The sequence below is a fragment of the Pristis pectinata genome, chromosome 2 (assembly GCF_009764475.1).
Source record: "Pristis pectinata isolate sPriPec2 chromosome 2, sPriPec2.1.pri, whole genome shotgun sequence".
Taxonomy (NCBI): Eukaryota; Metazoa; Chordata; class Chondrichthyes; order Rhinopristiformes; family Pristidae; genus Pristis; species Pristis pectinata.
This window is the reverse complement of record NC_067406.1, coordinates 69019703-69035369: the sequence shown is the minus strand read 5'-3', so window position 1 is coordinate 69035369 and position 15667 is coordinate 69019703. Positions and strand designations below refer to the sequence as shown.

The 15667-nt window shown below is 40.9% G+C and overlaps 1 protein-coding gene across 2 annotated transcripts in view; it reads left to right on the top strand.

Moving 5' to 3' along the window:
• The first annotated feature begins 10690 nt into the window (after window positions 1-10690).
• The window catches only part of LOC127584496 (kelch-like protein 5), a 92959-nt gene continuing 87982 nt past the window's right edge, over window positions 10691-15667 (top strand). For both annotated transcript variants that reach the window (XM_052041284.1, XM_052041283.1), the window contains exon 1: window positions 10691-10841. The gene's annotated coding sequence lies outside the window, so the exon portion shown is untranslated. The remainder of the gene's footprint in view (window positions 10842-15667) is intronic.

Sequence of the window (15667 nt, the reverse complement as noted above, 5' to 3'; positions counted from 1 at the left end):
AATGGGAGGAGGACACAGAGAAAGAGAGAGGAGGTTAGGTGGAGAGAGGGGGGAAGAAGGAAGGATTCAGGGAGTCTAGGAGAGGATGGGTGCAGGAGGCACTGGGGACCAAGCAAAGGACAGGGCATGCCAAAAGTTAGTTTGCAGATCAAATAATAGTTCATCAGATCTACACTCCAATTCATACAATCACCAAAAAATAGCTATATAAAAATATCTTTTTTTTTAATTACTCATGTCACAAAGTATAAAATGTTCAGGTCACAGTATAATTATCTCATCTTTTTGACACTCATGTTTAAAATAATTTGGTAGAGTATTTTTCATATGTCATTTGTTTTTGGTTTATATTCTCCGTGCACAATAAGCAGGTTAAAATTCTTGTATTGCAATTCCTGAAATGTACCTGTCCACCTATGTGAAACAGCCCAAGTATAAGTTCACAACTACTGTAGTATCCTCACTGCACAGCAGAGTAATGAATCTCACTTGTGAAAAATTTTGATAATATGTATTCTTATGACCTTTCTAAACTTAATTTAAAGATTGTGTTGCGAACTTTGAGTTCATTCAGTCCCAAAAAAGTAAGTGTATTGTTTTCAGCTGTGACAGTAGATTTTAGATGCATCCATTTTTTCTAAATCTGCTGAGAGCACTTCCATCCTCTGTTTAACTCCTAACCTTTGAGACACTGTAAAAGACACCTTTAAGCAGGCACAGCAGTACTTATAGTGGTGAACAAGGAATCTAAAATCTAATGCTATCATAGGGCTGTTTTTGGAGATGGAAAGAGTAGAACAAAAACAACCACAAAAAGCAGAAGCAATACCTCAAGAGGGAGATGATTATGCAGGTTTTCACCAAGCTATTAAATCATCTGAACATAGGGTGCTCTGCAAATCAATGTAGAGCAGTCACATAGTTAACACCAATATAAAGCATTGGCAAGACCACATTTGGAATACTGTGAGCAATTTTGGGCTCTGTATTTAAGGAAAGATGTGCTGGCCCTTGAGACGGTCCAGAGGAGGTTCACAAGAATGATCCCAGGAAGGGAAGGCTGAATGTATGAGGAGCGTTTGGTGGCTCTGGGCCTGTTCTCCATGGAGTTCAGAAGGATGTGGGGGATCTCATTGAAATCTACTGAATACTGAAAGGCCTGGATAGAGTAGATGTAGACAGGATGTCTCCATTAGTGGGACAGTCTAGGATCCAAGGACACAGCCTCAGAATAAAGGGACATCCCTTTAAAACTGAGATGAGAAGGAATCTCTTCAGCCAGAGGATGGTGAATCTGTGGAATTTGTTGCCACACAGGGCAGTAGAGGCCAAGTCATTTGGTGTATATAAGGCAGAAGTCCATAGGTTCTTTATTGGTAAAGAGGTTAGGGGTTACTGGGAGAAGGTAGGAGAATGGGGTTGAAGAAAAATCAGCCATGATTGAATGGTAGTGCAGATTCGATAGGACAGTTGGACTAATTCTGCTCCTATATCTTAAGGTCTTATGGTCTAAGTGAAGTACACTAGATTAGAAGAAGCACAAGTGAATCTCTCTTCACCTGGAAAGACTATTTGAGGTGGGTAGGGAAAAGATCCACAGATGCTGCTTGACCTGCTGAGTGTTTCTGGCATTTTCTATTTTTATTTCAGGTTTCCAGCATCTACGGTTGTTTAAATTTCATTTACTGCCATAAAATTTCTGAGACTTTTGCCCATGTACATGTTTCTGGGGAGCCTAACCATAGACTTGCCTCTGCATTAATCATGCACGTACACCTAATATTGCAGCTGTACATGTACATCAGACTTCCTTAGGCTGTGACTTGAAGACTCATCGTGAGCCAAAGGCTCACCACCATAATCTGGTTGCCTTCTTTCAGTCCATTCTCACCAGTCTGAACTGAACACAAATACTAACAACATCAACTCTGGAATAAAAATCAAATTTGAGCACAAGCTGACAGCTTCCACAGTGCAACCAACATTCGTGGATGTTTACCCATCAGATTTTGCAATAATCTGCACCCTTGAGGTCGGCATCAGATTCCTCAGTGGCAGACTTAGTATCTGATCTCACATCCAGCGACCTGGCAGCTTTAGTATCCTATTGCATGGACTAGTTCCAGGGTACAGTATGTTGCCATGTGAAGGTCCCTCTTCTAACATAGCTTCTAAAAGCTTCTGGTGCAGTATCTGAATTGTTATTTTCACAAGGGTGAGATTTATTGACAGTGTAATTCAGGAAGATTGGCTTCCTCTTTGCCCGGTGTGACTGGGGCTTCCACATCTTCAGTTCCTGAAATGAAGAGGGGAACAAGTATTAGTTTCTATCATTAGGGGAAACATTACGAGAGAAAAATCTGGTGAAAACATCCCTTCATGATTGACCCTACTATGCATTAAAAAATGTAACATTAGAACTTAAGAACAAATGAAATAGAAGCAAGAGCAGGTTAAAAGGCCTCTTGAGCCTGTTCTTCCACTTATCAAGTCATGACTGATTCTCTTCCTCAGGTCCACATTTCTATATGAGGTTGATGCCCATTGATTTTGTTGTGTCCGAAACCTATCAATCTCAGCTTAAAAAAGATATGATAAGATCTCTTTCTTGATCACATGTACATCGAAACACACAGTGAAATGCATCTTTTGCGTAGCGTTCTGGGGGCAGCCCACAAGTGTTGCCACGCTTCCGGCGCCAACATAGCATGCTCACAACTTCCTAACCCGTACGTCTTTGGAATGTGGGAGGAAACTGGAGCACCTGGAGGAAACCCACATGGACAAACTCCTTACAGACAGCAGCCGGAATTGAAATCGGGTCGCTGGCGCTGTATTGCGTTACACTAACCGCTACACTACCGTGCCTGCCCTATTCAAATGAGCTTTCATATTGTTCTGGGATGGAAAATTCCAAAGATTTACAATGATCTGAATGAGGAATTCTCCCCTTCTATGATCATGTCCTCTAACTCTAGAGCACCACTCATTTGTTCTAGACTCACATCCCTGGACCAGAACCATGCCTGTTAGTTCCAGAATCACATCCCCATGTTCTATAGCCAAGGGATAATGGGGAAGAAATGCATGCTTTGTCATCAGGGCTGAATACATGGGAGAATATTAGCCACCAGTTGTACTAATCTCCCCACTTCTGATTCTATTGATTTCAATGGTCACATTGTTTCTTTTTAGTCAGTTGTTAGCTTGATTCAGTCTGTCTGATGTGATTCCATTCGTAATTCACCTTTTTAATAAAATTCATGAACTATTAAAAAAAGGCACAACATTAATATGTGTCTTGCCTGCAAATATTTTATTAAGGCTTTTGACAAGGTCAAACATAGAAAGGTTGTTAAAAGATTACAGCCTATGGGATTCAAGGCAAACTGGCAGATCGAATTAAAAATTGGCTTGATAATAGGAGAAAGAGTGTGATAGTGGAGGAAGTCTTTGACCAATGGGGTACCACAAAGGTTGGTACTGGGACTCTTACACTTTGCTATATATGTTAATAACTTAGATGTTAAGGTCAGAGGTATGTTTGCAGATCACACAAAAATTGGTGTTGTTGTTGATAGTAAGGAGGATAATCTCAGGCTGCAAAAAGAGGTTGATCAGGGCATAAATTGGGCAGAGCAATGGCAGGTGGAACTTAATTTAGATAAGTGCAAGGTGTATTTTGCGAGGTCCAATAATGGTAGGACATACACAATAGTAGGGCCCTGGGAAGAATTGAGGAACAGAGCGATATTGGTATACAAGCAAAGATCCCTGAAGGTGGTAACATGGGTAGATAGAGTGGTAACTAAGGCATACAGGATGCTAGCTTTCATAAGCCAGAGCAGAGAATGTAAGAACAGGGAAGTTATGGTACAGTCTTATAAAACACTGGTGAGGCCACACCTGGAATATTATGTGCATTTTGGTCATCACGATATAGAAAGTGTGTAACTGCTCTGGAGAAGGTGCGGAGAAGATTCACTGGGATATTGCCTGGGATGGAGTGTCTCAGGTATGAGGAGAAAGTGGATAGGTAGAGTTTGTTTTCTTTGGAGTGGAGAAAGTTGAGGGAGGATCGGATAGAAGTGCAAAAAATTGAGGAGCATAGATGGGATAGACAGTAGTAAACTTTTCCCCATAGCAGAGGGCATAGATTTAAAATAAAGAGTAAGAGATTTTGATTTTATTTTCACCCAGAGGGTCATTGAAATTTGGAATGCATTGCTTGAGAGAGTGATGAGGGCAAGGACTCTCAAAGCATTTAATGTATTAAAATGAGAACCTGAATTGCCAAGTTATAGAAGGTTATGGACCAAGTTCTGGTAAGTGGAATTAGTATAAATGGATACTTGATGGTTAACATGGACAGGATGAACTGAAGGGCTGTGCTGTATGATTGTGACTAAATACTTTGGAGCAGCAGACAAAAGATCTCTCTACTTGCCTCCATATGTTTATAAGGTAGCAGGATGGCTATTGCACTGCCTATTTAAAATAATTGTGTACCATGTACCCAGTAGGCCTTTCTGCCTGTGGTGAGAGAATACAAGGGAAACAAAGTTCATATAGAAGTCCCTGGAGCTGAATTAATTATTGTAACTTACTGGAAACTCCACCCAAATCCAGAGAGTTCCCCAGTAGGCCAATGATTAACATGGGAAGGGCTGGCTCTAAGGCTACAAGATTATAATCATTAGATTGCAAAAATACTACATGCTGCCTGAGTCAACACTTACAGCACTAGTGTTCTGTACTCCCATTTCCAGGTACGGTTATGTTTCTAAGCGGTAATGCCCAGACACAAATTTGTAGTGCTCAAGATATCAGTTAAAGATATGATTAATAATCCTAATGTTGAAGCTTTCATTTGCAACATAGTTCCTTGATCAATATTGTCACCAGAGTGAGCTCCTGTGCATTTTAAAACAGATTAGTCTACCACAAGGTCATCCAGCTGCATGACAATTTAACGCATAACTCCTACAATAAATCAACTGAGCTGTTACAAATTATACTGATTAATAGGCCGCAATATTAATTATAGCACAATTCAAGGCATCTGGAAAAGAAGGAAATTAATATTTTAATAGGAAAGACAGGAGACTGTGATGTGTTCCAAATGTTTAAGGATGAAAAATGACCATGGGAGTTAGAATTGAAATATCGCTTGCCCATGTACAGATAACTAAAGCTACTCCATTTTGTTAATTAAAAATCTATAATTGTTACAGGCTGCTAGTGGACAGAATTAATCTACAAAATCTTTGCACTACTTTTAGATACATTCAACATAATCCTTCAATGTTATACTAATTGTCTTGCAAAATGAATTACAATCCCACTAAATTTCATCACCTGAAGTAAAGTCTAGACTAAGCTTACTAGTGACCCTATTATTTTCTAATTTTTCTTATCATTAAATAAATGTAATTAATGACTGGAGTACTGACTGGAATGCTATCCTATTTGCATACAGTAACTGCATGAAGCATTCAAGTATATCACAATGCAGTTTCCACCTCATTGCATTGACAATTTGTCCATTAGGGCACTATGTAGGACAGTGGATCAACTCTTAACATTTGGTCTTAATTCCAAACAGGCTGATGAGATAAGAGTGCTCTTTACTCTGACAGCTAATAAGATTTAAAAGGAAACATATCTGAGCACTGTCAATAGATTTCCTGGAGGAAAAAGAGAAATATTAAAACACATTTTTATAGAGGCAATCAAAGGGTCATATAGTTAGGAACTTGGGAAAGAAAAACACCTGACAATGCAAAATAGCCTTGGATGTAGGGAAGTGACATTTAGCTCTTTTGAAAAAGCCAGAGGTCATAACTAATTATAATTTAATCAAAGATACACCCAACATTTCAGCACTTGTACAATAGATTACTATGGCAATATTGTGTCATATTTTCCCCCATTTGAAAAAAATGATTTATTAAGATCATATGATGCTAAATCTGAGTTATTAAATTGTTTTAAAATTACTTAAAAGGACAGACAATGACCCAAAGGTTATTCTCTCACTCCTCAGTTCACACGGGCATCTGATGAAATATGTGGCCATGTTCCTTCATAGACTTTTGAATCTCTCATGGTTTAAAAGAAACACTAAGAAGACAAGTGGTCTAACAGTGCAGATGACCACAATCCTTGCACTTTAGGATGAGGGTCACTCCCAGTGTATAGTGACAGTCCAAAGCTTATGCCTTGTTGAACTTGGGGAAGGAGGCAGGAGAGAGGGTTGGAGAAGAGAGTTTTATTTCTGTCAAATTGTTTCTGAGATTTGAGTAGTTATCGTTTTGTTTCTGAGATTTGAGTAGTCTTACTGACAATGACAGGGAGATCATAATAGTAATTTTTGGATTCTTGGTGGTCTGGCAGTTCTTTTTTTTGTATGCATGAACGTGAGTACAATTTTATGAACTATATGCACCAGGTGGTATGACTTCTGATACATTGTTGTAAGAGCCACTGCTCTGAGTTGAATGTTGACTACCTTCATAATAGGATATATTGTTGGCACCTTTGTTACTTATTTTGCTGAACAGCAAATCGGAAGAGCCTCAGCAATGAGAATGGGGTGTTGCTGCTTGAGGGAGTAGCATGGCAGTAATTAAGTGTGAGTAACTGAGAACGGGATTCTTTAGGTAGAGCAGTGATGATGGTAGGGAGTGGACGTAGAAATATGTTGGTAAACTCAAGAAATATGAGGCCACCTGCCCTGTATGTGGAATGAGTAGAGTAGCTCCTCAGAGTGAATAATATCATTGAGGTCAAGGGGCAGGACATACAACGGAGCAACACGGCCAGGTATGGAAAGAGGAAAGCAATGGTGTTACTGGTAGTAGGTTGTGAGACACATGTCAAACCACAGAATCTCTTATGGTAAAAGGATTTGAACATGCAACCTTGAATGGAAGAAAGAACTGGTGAATACATGGTCAGTTTAAACTCATTGGCAAAGAGGTGTGACCTTTGAAATCAGGGGTGTGGGATTGTTGATGTCCCAGCTGGCTAATGAGAGAATTCGAGCAAACTGTCTGACATACAGTGTTTGGGCAGTAGGTATCCATTATTGAATTGCCTGAGGAGATACGTGAGGGGAAAAGATAAATCTGCAGAGGAGAGCATCAAAAAGACAGAAAAGGACAACCCATTTTGATCAGACTAAATTCCCATTGTTCCGAAAATGCTTTGTATCATTGGACTTAGCATTTTCAAACTTCAACAACAGGTAGCTCAGAGTAAGCTTCCACTAAGTAGGCTGAATCAGGCTCAAATTAAGTCGAGGGAGGAATATACAGTTGCACTGTGGAAGGAAATAAATAGTCCTAAAGATTCCATGATCCCATGAGTGATGTTCCACTAGGCCTGGACCTAATGTCAACTTTACAAATTGTAATTAAGCTGTGCCAAGAGAGGCTAGAAGGAGTTTATAGCCAACTTGTAAGTATCGGAAAAAATCCAGGGAGGGAAGTCTAGAGGCTCCAACAGAGAGAGAAAAGATTCAGCCTCCAGGGGAAGTCAAGATGAAAGACAAGAGGAACAATGATGAGGAACTTCAAGAAAGGATCTTAGTACTAAATGATGGTTAGGTTATGGTATTTGGTGATCATATTGGTACAGGTCACATAGCTTGGAAGTGCTGGTGGAGTAACTTAGCAACTAAATGTGGTATATTTTGCAGATGGCACACACAGCGTTTTTTAGGGTGGTGGATAGCGTGCAAATCAAGCAACTTGTATTCCCTGTGTTAAGCTTTTTGACGGTAGTTTAAGTAGTACATATCTCAGCAAATGGGGAATGTTCCTGAAATGTGCCTTGTTAATGATAGAAAGGTTTTGGAATGGCGGGAGATGAGTCACTAATTGTAGATACCCAGCCTCTGACCTGCTCCTGAAAGCACAGCATTGATAGTGGCAGTCATGGTGAGGCAATGCCATCAACCGTCAAAGGTAGATAGTTAGACTGTCTCTTGTTGGAGATGGTTATTGCCTGCCCTTTTGTGGTTTGAAAATTACTTGCCACTTATCAATCCTTGCTTGAATGTTGTCTACATTTTGTTACATGGACTGCTTCATTGCTGGGGAGTCACCATTTTAGTCACTGATGATCTGCCAGTTATGTTTTTACTGTATATGAATGCATATTTAAGGACTATACCTGAGGTGTATATTTAGGGACTCCACATATAACTTTTCATTCATTGTTGTACCAGCTACTGCTGTTGGTTGAGTATTGAATATCTTCAATAAAATAAGTTTTGTTGGTAGCTCTTATCCTTGTTTTTTGCCTTTGTGAACAGCAGCCCAAAAATGCCTAGATGCTATAGTGATGAAAAACATCAGGGTTTTAAAGAGTGCTATAACAAAAGAGAGACATAGGGAGGCAGAAAGACTTAAAGATGAATTCCAGGCTCAAGTGTTGTGCCTTCTTTAGCTAAAGGGAAAGCCACCAATGTTGGAGCAACTAAAGTTGGGATGTACATCAGAATTTAGGAGTGAAAAGATGTTGGAGGGCCTGAGATTATAGAGATGGGGAGGGGCAAGATCAAGGAGGAATGTGGTGTAACTCAGGATATTGTCACTAGAGTTTCAGACACTAGAACCTTGTGGGTGGCACAGCTAGTAGAGGTGCTGCCCGACAGCTCCAGCAACCTGAGTTCAATCCCAACTTCCTGTGTTGTCTGTGTGGAGGTTGCACATTCTCCTTATGACCATATTGATATCCCCCAGGTGCACCAGTTTCCTTACACATCCCAAAAATGTACAGGTTGATGGATTAATCGACCACTGTAAATTGTTCCTAGTGTGTAGATGAGTGGTAGAATCTGGGGGAGTTGATGGGAATATGGGGAGAATAAAATTTAAGTGGATACCGGAGGGCCAGTGTGTTGTTGGAGGGCTGAAGGGCCTGTTTCTGTGCACCTTGACTCATCTAAACAGGACATACTAAGTTTATGGAGGGTGTTAGACAGGAACATAGTTGGAAGTGCATTGGAGAAGTGAAGTCTTGAGAAACAAAGGGCTAGATTTCAGCTTCAATGAGTCAACCGCAGGAAGAGCGAGGCCATGCTCTTCGGCAACTGACCCGACCATTCCAACATCCCCTTCATAGTCAGGTCAAACTACCTGACGGTGCTGGGGATCTGGTTTGAAGGGGCTGAGGCATGTGCCAAGAATTGGCTGGAGTGGATCGGGAAGGTCAAACAAATATTGGGTCTGTGGAAGCAGCGTTCTCTATCAATTACTGGGAAGAACTTAGTCATCAGGTGCAATATGCTCTCAGGGCTGCTGTACCTAGCGCAGGTGTGTCAGGTTTCTTGCTCCTCTGCCTCGATAATCATCCAGGACGTCTTCCAGTTTATCTGGGGGACCAAGATGGAGCAAGTCCAACAGGTCACAATGTACAAGTCCCTGAGAATGGAGGGAAAGGTGTACCAAATATTGCCCTCTTCCTGATGATCATCTCCGTGTGTGGCTGCACCAGGCAGTGAGAAGACCCAAAGTACGTGGCACCGAGTGTCACTATGTACTGAGGTTCTACCTGTCCCTGGTGTTGTGGAAGAGAGGCCTGGCCCCTTTATGACACAACGTCCCAGTCAGCTGGACGTTGCCACATTACCTGTCCTTTGTGGAAGAGCTCTTTCAAGTAAACTCCTTTGACCACAAGCCCATCAGGCAGTAGGTCCGATGTATGTATTGTAGAATGTACCGCAGACACTGCAGGACAAGGACACTATGAATTTCTCTGAGCAAGCAGTCCAAACCATCTAGCAGAATGTCTCATCTCCAGATCTGACCAACAGGCACCAAGACCTCACTTGGCTGGTAGTGAGAGGTGCCCTCCCAGTCGGAGCTTTCCTCTACAGACGACATATCACCCCCAATGTACACTGCCCTCAGGAAGGCTGCAGTGGGGCAGAGATGGTCACCCACCTCTTTGCAGACTGTGAATTTGCTAAGAGGGTGTGGAGAAGGTTGCAAGGGTCCGTGTCCCAGTTTATCCCCAGAAGCAGCATACCAGAGGTCTCTGATCTACGAGCTGTTCCCAGGGACTCACACCAAGGCAGACATCAAGTGCTGCTGGAAGGTCATCAACTCGTTGAAGGATGCCCTTTGGTCTGCCCAAAACTTGTTGGTCTACCAGCACAGTGAGATGTTTGTAAGGGCATGCTGCAGACTGGCACAGTCCAGGCTGCAGGAGTACATGGAGAGGTATGCACTGAAGCTCGGTGCAGCCAATGCTAAGCAGAGTCGGGCGGAAATGCCCCTCGAACAACTAAAGGTGTATCACCTCAGGGAGTCATATGAGTGGCATGGTGCTATGTTTGTGTTTTTTTAAAATTTACACCACTGAATTAATGACCACGAATGTAAATGTTTTTTTTTGCACTGTTTCTTCCTTTTTGACTATGAATAAAGTTTATTTTTGAAATTTAAAAAAAGATGAGCTGCATCAAACGCCGACAGTGAGGAAGTGCTGGCAAAGGCACTGATGTATGATCAGAGATAGTGAAGCAGCTGTGACCTACTTAAAAAGTAAAACTTTTCTTGCAGAAACTGCAAACCCGGGCGTCTGGGGCAGCGCGCTGATGCGACTCCCTCACTGGGCTCACACACCACTCGCTGCTGAGTGCGCAGCCGCGTGACCAGGGAAGGGGGCCGGGGAACGTTCCATCACGTCAACACAACAAGAGGGGCGGAAGTGAGGCGCCGGGAGCTGGAACCGGGCGACGGTTTGTGGCGGCGGGAACACGGTCCGTCCGACCGTTCGGAACCAAACGGCTGCTCAACGGTCGTCCCGAGGAGCGTGACGTCAGCGCGGTGAGTGGATGGGACGTCACGGGTGACGCTGAGGGCGCCGTGGACGGGGTGTTTCAGAGGGGAGGGGATGGGGATGGGAGGGATAGAGAGAGTGAATGGTTGGTGTTGGGGGCCCAGCTGAAGAGAGGGTAGTCCCCAAGTATGGGTTAAACTGGGGCGCACGGTGTTGCCTGTTTAATTGGGAGTGTCACTTCCTTGCCACTTGTGCACTCACTCCCCACTCTGCCCTCTCCTGTGTAAGCAGGAGGGTCCCCATGGGGGTCAGTGTGAGGGCTATTTCCCAGTCTAACCATTAAAACTAACCCCCGCTCAAGGTTAAATGTGATGATATCTGTTCATGATTTCATTGTCCAACCTTCCATGAATTCCCTGGCTGTTGGGAAAGAAACAGGAGAAAAAATAAGCTTTGCTAAAGGGTCTTTAGAAATATGAATCAATATTAATTGCACTGGTTTTCTAATATATAAAAGATCGTTTTTTAAAAAAAAATTGGTAAAACACTGATCTTTGAAGTAGGTCTTTAGATCAGTTTCAGGTAGGTTTCAAGCCTTTTGTTCTGGACCCAAAACTCTTGGAAGGAGACAGGAGAAAAAATGAGCTTTGCTGAAGATGTGGAGATCTGAATCAATATTAATTGCGCTGGTTTTCTAATATTGTAAAAATTAGTTTTAGAACTCTGAGCCTGATTTATTTTGACTCATAATAGTCTGTGAATATATATCCCTGTAATTCTAATCTTATTTCCAAACACATATCTTTTCCATCTGGCCATTGTGTAGGCGGAAGGGATTAGGTTAGTTGGGCATTTGATTACTAATTAGTTTGGCACAACACTGTGGGCCAAAAGGCCTGTTCCTGTGCTATACTGTTCTATGTTCTATATGTTAATTCATACAGCATCAACTGCTTTTGTTGAAAGTCTTCCATATGTGCAAAAAGTTGTAAGAATATCTTTCATAAATTTTGGTGTTCTGTGAGACTTGTTCATTGTAAACCCTTGATCTCACACTGTAAACTCAATTTTCACATGGAATGCATACAGATCCATTATCCATGCTCCATTTTATTTTCCATTTTCATTTTTTTATTTTTGGTTCAGTTCACAGTGACTTTTTTTATTTTGTGTTCTGTAATTCTGGTCATTAAAGATCTGAAGTCAATAAAATGCTTCAACTTTTGGTAAGGGGATTGATTTTGCAAGTTACATGGCGAGGCTGTTCCTTGATTTTTGACATCAACTTGTCTTGAAAGATGGACCCCTGCTACTTGTTAGACATGATCGTGATGGTGGTCGTTAATTATGCTTTGAAAAACGTAGGGGTTTTTATCGTGCATGCAAGTGCTTTATTCAAACATAAGCAGGGACTTGTGAACCTACTTGCAATCTGCAGGAAATGCTTTGTACTGAAAGAGATCCTATCGGTCACAATGTCTCACTGGTGTTCTTTTACTAAGGCTGTTAGTTGTATGAATTCTGGAAGATAATCACCAAATTTCTGCTAGTTGTCAGCCTCTGCAGTGAAATCTCTCAAATTCAACAACTTGGGCAAAATCTTCATTTTCTTTACTGCAATCTCTTGGACTTTTTTTTCTATTTCTACTCAGCCTTTCACTTTTATTTAAAACCACGATCATTACCACTAACCAGCACATACTCAACTAACTGGAATTACTCAGTAATTTGCATGTGCATTTTGAAAACCACGTAGAGAGTCCTGAAAGCAAAGTGTAAATCCTAGATGGTTGCCGTTCATTGTCTGCAAGGAGTTTTAATGGTTCAAAGAACACATTGAAAGCCTGCTTATTCCCATGACCATTCTAATTTCATCCAATCAGAGTTTTATTTCAGTTTTATATGTTGGGATCATGTTTATTGTTTTTCTGAACTGTGTAGAATGCACCACTGCTCTTTTGAAGTTAAGATGCCTATAACGATTCAATGTGGCATCCGCAGTATTTTCTGTAACAATTGAACATCTTGGTTTAATGTTTTCAAGTGTTCTTAAAATGAGGGATCATTAGTTTTGACAGAAGCTTGATACTTCTTGGCTGCTAAGAATTTTTTATAGTTATAAATTTTTTGTTAATGGATGCCTTTGCTAATGGATTCTAGAATAAATATTTACCCTCTCTTGTTCCAAAATGTATTACTTTACATTTATTTGCATTAAAGTCTGATTGTTACTTCACGGCTCCTTTTTCTCCCTTTCATTTGCCAGCTGATGATATATATTGGTAACATAAGGAAAGGGATCTGACAGACAGGGCATTAACTCTCTCTTTTGATCACTCAAAGTACTACCTAATCTGCCAACAGTTTTCAGTATTTTCTAACTTTATTTGGTGTAAATAATTTGATGTGGAATTTAGAATGTTGGAGCAAGTGTACTGGTAAATGAAAGATTCTGTCTTTAAGGAAATATTACTATATTTGAACTTCTTTAACTGCAGCTTTTATTTAGGAGTAAAAACTACTGAACATGGTTTAATTTACATCTATTGAGACCTGTGGTAGGGCAGGCTCCAAATTGGAAATCTATTATACTGTAATCCTACTCTCTGCTTTTTCCCTTTATCCTTTTTTCTTCAAATGGCTCATTTGATGCCCTCAAATTCGGTAACTGATTTTGCATCAACAGCCATTTGAGGCAAAACATTCCATAGCTTAATAAGCCTTTTGAGTGAAAAAATTTTCTCCTGCCCACTCCTTTTACATCTGATACTAATATAGAATTTATATCTCTTTCCAAACAGTGTTGAATTCTTACATTAAATGTATCCTTAAATTTCTGTTCTCATTTGAATATATCTTCAGTTTGTGAAGATATATTCATAACCGCATCCTTTCAATCTTGTTTTCATGCTATTTTTTTCAGGGCTTCAGTATTTTGATAACTACACACACTATCCCACTGTGTCTTCTTAATCAATGCCTTATACACTGTCATCGTCACTTTGGTTTTATATTTAATGTTTCTTTATGTAAAATGTACTTTCGGTGATTTCTATCCACAATTCTGATTTTAAAGATTCATGAATGCTGCTTAATTTTCTGGTCCAGTCTTCAAAGTTGTAAATATCTCCCTCCTGTCTCTATCTTGCAATTTATTATATTTATGTTTTTTTCTCTGTAAATTTTGATATTATTCCTCAATGCTCATAGCTAATTCATTTAAATTTATGAAAAAAATCAATTTACATATATGGTGATTAAGAGTTTACTGCCATACAGTGAGATTCAAGGTTAGTTTTTTTAATTAGTGTTGAGCAGGTTAAAGGATGATTTAATACAGATAATCAGGGTAATAATATAAATAGTGATGGGTTGTATTCTTTTGTGCCAATTTAACATAACATAAATGGAAAATGAAGGAGAAGTGAAGAAGTGAATATATAGCAGACTATTAAAATATTCTTCGTACTGCAAACCATTATTGAAACACTGTACATTTCTCTGGAGTAACTCGGCGGGTCGAGCAGCATCTGTGGGTTGGGGAAGGAATTGTCAATGTTTTGAGTCGCGATCCTGATGCAGGGTACTGGCCCGAAACATCAACAATTCCATCAACCCCACCCCACCCTAACAGATGCTGTTCAACCCACTGAATTCCTCCAGCAATTTGTGGGTTTTTTGGGATAGAATAGAGTCATAGAGTTATACAGCATAGAAGCAGGCCATTCGGACTAAATGTTCCAAGCTGTTGAAGATGCCCATCCAAGCTAGTCCCATTTGCCTGCATTTGGCCCATATCCCTCTAAACCTTTCCTATCCATGACCTGTCCAAGTGCCTTTTAAATGTTGTTAATGTACCTTCCTCAACCACTTCCTCTGGCAGCTCATTCCGCTGGGTGAAAAAAGTTGCCCTTCTGGTTCCTGTTAAATCTCTCCCCTCTCACCTTAAACCTATGTCCTCTAGTTCTTGATTTCCCCAACCCTGGCAGAGATTGTGTTTGTTCACCCTGTCTATGCCCCACATAATTTTATACACCTCTTTTAGATCACCCCTCATTCTCCCACACTCCAATGAATAAAGTCCTAGCCTGCTCAACCTTTCTCTGAGAGTTAATGTCCCTTGAGTCCTGGCAACATCCTCATAAATCTTTTCTGCACTCTTTCCAGCTTAATGGCTCTTTCCTATTTCCTCGCCCTCTTTCCTATGGTAGGGTGACCAAAACTGAAGAGAATATTCCAAATGCAGCCTCACGAACGTCTTGTTTAATTGTAACATGACATCCCAACTTCTATACTTAATGCCCTGACTGATGAAGGCCAGCATGTCGAAAGCCTTCTTCACCAACCTGTCTACCTGTGACTCCACTTTCAGGGAACTATGTACTTGTAGCTGACTTTTACAGAAATAAAATGCCGACAGAAACTTGTAGGGCCAAAGAGTTAGTTTCTGGTCAGTAACATTGGAAGCAATGGACCTTCCAACATATATCTGCTGCATGCCACTGGTTACATCTTACCAATCTCTGAAACAACTATTTAAACATACTGTACTTAGAACCATAGAACAATACGGTACAGTACAGGCCCTTCGGCCCACCATGTTGTGCCACCCTTCAAACCACACCTAAGACTATCTAACCCCTTCCTCCCTCATATCCCTCTAACTTAAATTCCTCCATATGCTTATCAAACAATCTCTTGAACTTGTCCAATGTATCAGCCTCCACCACCACCCCAGGTAGCGCATTCCATGCACCAATGACTCTCTGGGTGAAAAACCTCCCTCTGACATCACCCTTGAACTTCCCACCCAATACCTTAAAGCCATGTCCTCTTGTTTTGAGCATTGGCGCCCTGGGAAAGAGGCGCTGGC